The sequence below is a fragment of the Salmo salar genome, chromosome 14 (assembly GCF_965601325.2).
Source record: "Salmo salar chromosome 14, fSalSal1, whole genome shotgun sequence".
NCBI classification, from domain to species: domain Eukaryota; kingdom Metazoa; phylum Chordata; class Actinopteri; order Salmoniformes; family Salmonidae; genus Salmo; species Salmo salar.
The window spans coordinates 70,833,819-70,840,233 of NC_138304.1; positions in this window are offsets into that span (position 1 = coordinate 70,833,819).

Here is a 6,415-nt window from a genome sequence, read left to right on the forward strand (position 1 = left end):
TGTCACCAGCAAAGCACCCCCACACCACCTCCTCCATGCTTCACGGTGGGAACTACACATGCGGAGATCATCTGTTCACCTACTCTGCGTCTCACAAAGACACTGCGGTTGGAACAAAAATCTCAAATTTGGACTCATCAGACCAAAGGACAGATTTCCACCAGTCTAATGTCCTTTGTCCTTTGGCCCAAGCAAGTCTCTTCTTATTATTGGTGTCCTTTAGTAGTGGTTTCTTTGCAGCAATTCGACCATGGAGGTCTGATTCAGCAGTCTCCTCTGAACAATTGATGTTGAGATGTGTCTGTTACTTGAACTCTGAAGCATCTTGGCTGCAACTTCTGAGGCTGGTTACTCTAATGAACTTATCCTCTGCAGCAGAGGTAACTCTGGGTCTTCCTTTCCTGTGGTGGTCCTCATGAGAGCCAGTTTCATCATAGCGCTTGATGGTTTTTGCGACTGCACTTGAAGTTTTCAAAGTTCTTGAAATGTTCCGCATTGACTGACCTTCATGTCTTAAAGTAATGATGGACTGTTGTTTCTCTTTGCTTATTTGAGCTGTTCTTGCCCTAATATGGACTTTTACCAAAGGCTATCTTCTGTATACTTCCCCTACCTTGTCCCAACACAACTGATTGGCTCAAACTCAATAAGAAGGAAAAAAAATCCACAAATTAACTTTTAAAAAGGCACACATGTTAATTGAAATGCATTCCAAGTGCATTGAAGCTGGTTGAGAGAATGCCAAGACTTTGCAAAGCTGTCATCACGTCAAACGGTGGCTATATATTTTGATTTAACATTTGTTTTGGTTACTAATTCCATATGTGTTATTTCATAGTTTTGATGTCTTCACTATAATTGTACATTGTAGAAAATAGTAAAAATAAAGAAAAAACCTGGAATTAGTAGGTGTGTCCAAACTTTTGACTGGAACTGTATGTATATGTATTTTGACTGGTACTGTATGTATGTATATAATGAGAACTTGTTCTCAACTTGACTACCTGGTTAAATAAAGGTGAAATAAAAAAAAGGTCACTGGGTACACCAGTGTGTACAAACACCAATAAGCATTGCAGGATTTTCTGTATCTGAAGTGCAGAATCCAAACCCTTATTTCTGAACTGTCCATATGAATGCTGATTTTCATGTAAATGTATCTCTATTTTATTAGAGCATTTTGACTGGTAGTATATGTCATCCCAGAGTGCAGTGTATTCAGTAGCTTGGCAGACCATGAGAAGGTTATCAGCCATATTTTTAAGTTGACCTTTACTTTACCTATGTGACTTACCTACTGCAAGGGTTCAAATGCTGGGTGCTGGAGAGCTACTCTAGGCCTATGTGTTGTCATTTCAACCCATCTCCATTCAGTGATTCAGTGACCATACAGTTGAAGTCGGAAGTTTACATACACTTCGGTTGGAGTCATTAAAACTCGTTTTTCAACCACTCCACAAAGTTCTTGTTAACAAACTCTAGTTTTGGCAAGTCGATTAGGACATCTACTTTGTGCATGACACAAGTAATTTTTCATACAATTGTTTACAGACAGATTATTTTATTTATAATTCAATGTATCACAATTCCAGTGGATCAGAAGTTTACATACACTAAGTTGACTGCTTGGAAAATTCCAGAAAATTATGTCATGGCTTTAGAAGCTTCTGATAGGCTAATTGACATCATTTGAGACAATTGGAGGTGTACCTGTGGATGTATTTCAAGGCCTACCTTCAAACTCGGTGCCTCTTTGCTTGACATCATGGGACAATCAAAAGAAATCAGACAAGACCTCAGAAAAAAAATAGTAGACCTCCACAAGTCTGGTTCATCCTTGGGAGCAATTTCCAAACGCCTGAAGGTGCCACATTCATCTGTACAAACAATAGTACGCAAGTATCAACACCATGGGACCCCGCAGCCGTCATACTGCTCAGGAAGGAGACCCGTTCTGTCTCCTAGAGATGAACGTACTTTGGTGCGAAAAGTGCAAATCAATCCCAGAACAACAGCAAAGGACCTTGTGAAGATGCTGGAGGAAACGGGTACAAAAGTATCTATATCCACAGTAAAACAAGTCCTATATCGACATAACCTGAAAGGCCACCCAGCAAGGACGAAGCCACTGCTCCAAAACCGCCATAAAAAAACTGCACATGGGGACAAAGATTGTACTTTTTGGAGAAATGTCCTCTGGTCTGATGAAACAAAAATAGAACTGTTTGGCCATAATGACCATCGTTATGTTTGGAGGAAAAAGGGGGAGGCTTGCAAGCCGAAGAACACCATCCCAACCATGAAGCACGGGGGTGGCAGCATCATGTTGTGGGGGTGCTTTGCTGCAAGATGGACTGGTGCAATTCACAAACTAGATGGCATCATGAGGGAGGAAAATTATGTGGATATATTGATGCAACATCTCAAGACATCAGTCAGGAAGTTAAAGCTTGGTCGCAAATGGGTCTTCCAAATGGACAATACTTCCAGCATACTTCAAAGCATACTTCCAAAGTTGTGGCAAAATGGCTTAAGGACAACAAAGTCAAGGTATTGGAGTTAACATCACAAAGCTCTGACCTCAATCCTATAGAAAATTTGTGGGCAGAACTGAAAGTGTGTGCGAGCAAGGAGGCCTACAAACCTGACACAGTTACACCAGCTCTGTCAAGAGGAATGGGCCAAAATTCACCAAACCTTTTGTGGGAAGCTTGTGGAAGGCTACCTGAAACGTTTGACCCAAGTTAAACAATTTAAAGGCAATGCTACCAAATACTAATTGAGTGTATGTTAACTTCTGACCCACTGGGAATGTGATGAAAGAAATAAAAGCTGAAATATGTTATTCTGACATTTCACATTCTTAAAATAAAGTGGTGATCGTAACTGACCTAAGACAGGGAATATTTACTAGGATTAAATGTCAGGAATTGTAAAAAACTGAGTTTAAATGTATTTGGCTAAGGTGTATTTAAACATCCGACTTCAACTGTATCTGCAGAAACATTGAATTGTATTGTGCCTGCAGCCAATTACGTTTTGTTACTTATCAATGTGTGAGCTGTAACACTCCACATTCTCCTAAGTTCAGTCTAGTCAAGACATGTTGATGTTGAAAGCCCAAATAACATCCTAAAAATGTCACGTAATGGGAACCGGAAAGGACAGTGCCAATTATATTTGGCATATGGGTTTATTGAACTTATATGACATGAATGATGATATCATGACGGAGTGGTGCTGGAGTAAAGACCAGCATTTAACTCTAAAGGAATGGAGTTGGAAGGCTTTGGTGTACAAGAGGGCCGAGTGTCTGCACTCCTCCCTTGTACTCAATTGACTAATTAAGGTCACTGATTAGTAAGGAACACTCCTCACCTGGTTGTCTAGGGCCTAATTGAAAGGAAAAATCAAAAACAGCAGACACTAGGTCCTCCATGGAATGAGTTTGACACCCCTGCTATAGGGAATTCAGACAAATAGCTTGTATCCAAACCAATATCTAAACATGTTCCTTTGCATTCACTTGATACAGTCCATGACTTGGCAATAACCATGACGGGCCCATCGTATATATATTGTAGCGACCCTCAGGGGTAAGGGGGGCAGATCCTGCCCAGGACTGTCAGCAACAATCACTTTCATTGTTTATGGGGTTGTCATAGTAATAGAAGAGGGGAGGAGGCATAGGTTCTGTGGGGATATCATTAGGGAGAGAGACCAAATTAATTCTCTCGTTATCACGCTGAGGGAATATTTCCCGCTGGACTGTGAGTTATGGCTAGCTACTCTAGTTCAGGCTAGGTTTGTTGTTTTATGTAGCTCCCGATACCCCGCAGTGTAACATTAAAACGCCGGTTGGCATTAACTGTAATTCCCTCTCCGTCCGTTTGTTATTTAAGATAGTAAGGCTATCCCACTTCTGACACCAATGTGCAAACAGTGGAGCAGGGAAGTGAACCCGGGTCGCTGGCATGAAACCCTACGCATTGCATCAATAGGGTTAACCCACTTGGTGGGAATTGTAACATAGCTCATATAGAGAGGATCGCTACACTATCCCCCAAATTCGCAACATTGGTGTCAGAAGTGGGATGCCCGTGAGGCCACTGAAGAGATGTGTACACAAGAAGTGTACACATGTAATGACCTTAAAGGGATACTATTGGATTTTGGCAATGAGGCCCTTTATCTACTTCCCCAGAGTCAGATGATCTTGTGGAAACCATTTTTATGTCTCTGTGTCCAGTATGTCCAGTCAAATGTAGTTTTGTGTGCAAATGCTAACTAGCATTGCCACAATGACTGGAAGTCTATGGGTATCTGCTTATTGCGCTAATGGTAGTTAGCAATTACAATTCCTTCAAACTGCACGCGGAGACTAAAATTGTTTCCACTGACTCTGGGAAAGTAGATAAAGGGCCTCATTGCCAAAATCCTGAAGTATCCCTTTAACCCAACACCTAGCGACCTCTCTTGGCGTAATGGGTATAGTGTTCATTTGACAGTCGCTGGACCCGGGTTTGAGTCCTGGTCAGGGCAAATCCCCGAATTCGTTACAGTATTATATACCATAAATGTGTCAACTGATAAATGCAATGGCTTGGGATTGTCTAGAATGTGTGCACTAAACAGGAACATGCAGATATGCAGAGGAATTAACTACTCTGACTGAATTAAATTAGCTTTTTGGTGACTTTGGTTTGACATCCAAACTGTGCATGCAGATACTGTAGTGGATTAACCAATGCCAAACAGCTGACAAATCTGACTCCACTTTTCAAAGGCACACTGGTGGTACCTTTGCCATTGGCCATGTTCTCCTCACTATTCAGACATCATGAGAGGGGCAGAGAGTCTTGTAAAATGTCAACCACCAGTGGAAACAAATCTCTTTCTCTCTCTCTCACCCACTTGTTTCCCCTCGGCAGGTCTCTTTATGATTGGTCACAAGAAGTTCACATTAATCTTTGAGCTCGCAATGAGTCCGTGGCTCGACGACTCATTGCGAGCTCACAGAACAGGGCTCCGGGCAGCCGAGCGGAAATGGAGGAAAACTCGCCTCCCTGCGGACCTGGCATTCTTTCACTCCCTCCTCTCTACATTTTCCTCTTCTGTCTCTGCTGCTCCAAATCAGTCAGGGTTCAAGACTGGTCATTCAACTGAGACTGCCCTTCTCTGTGTCACGGAGGCTCTCCGCACTGCTAAAGCTAACTCTCTCTCCTCTTTCTACCACTCTAAATTCCAAGCATCTGCCTCTAACCCTAGGAAGCTCTTTGCCACCTTCTCCTCCCTCCTGAATCCTCCCCCCCCCCCCCCCCCCCTCCTCCCTCTCTGCGGATGACTTCGTCAACCATTTTGAAAAGAAGGTCGACGACATCCGATCCTCGTTTGCTAAGTCAAACGACACTGCCCTACCCTGTGCTTTGACCTCTTTCTCCCCTCTCTCTCCAGATGAAATCTCGCGTCATGTGACGGCCGGCCGCCCAACAACCTGCCCGCTTGACCCTATCCCCTCCTCTCTTCTCCAGACCATTTCCGGAGACCTTCTCCCTTACCTCACCTCGCTCATCAACTCATCCTTGACCGCTGGCTACGTCCCTTCCGTCTTCAAGAGAGCGAGAGTTGCACCCCTTCTGAAAAAACCTACACTCGATCCCTCCGATGTCAACAACTACAGACCAGTATCCCTTCTTTCTTTTCTCTCCAAAACTCTTGAACGTGCCGTCCTTGGCCAGCTCTCCTGCTATCTCTCTCAGAATGACCTTCTTGATCCAAATCAGTCAGGGTTCAAGACTGGTCATTCAACTGAGACTGCCCTTCTCTGTGTCACGGAGGCTCTCCGCACTGCTAAAGCTAACTCTCTCTCCTCTGCTCTCATCCTCCTAGACCTATCTGCTGCCTTTGATACTGTGAACCACCAGATCCTCCTCTCCACCCTCTCCGAGTTGGGCATCTCCGGTGCGGCCCACGCTTGGATTGCGTCCTACCTGACAGGTCGCTCCTACCAGGTGGCGTGGCGAGAATCTCTCTCCACACCACGTGCTCTCACCACTGGTGTCCCCCAGGGCTCTGTTCTAGGCCCTCTCCTATTCTCGCTATACACCAAGTCACTTGGCTCTGTCATATCCTCACATGGTCTCTCCTATCATTGCTATGCAGACGACACACAATTAATCTTCTCCTTTCCCCCTTCTGATAACCAGGTGGCGAATCGCATCTCTGCATGTCTGGCAGACATATCAGTGTGGATGACGGATCACCACCTCAAGCTGAACCTCGGCAAGACGGAGCTGCTCTTCCTCCCGGGGAAGGACTGCCCGTTCCATGATCTCGCCATCACGGTTGACAACTCCATTGTGTCCTCCTCCCAGAGTGCTAAGAACCTTGGCGTGACCCTGGACAACACCCTGTC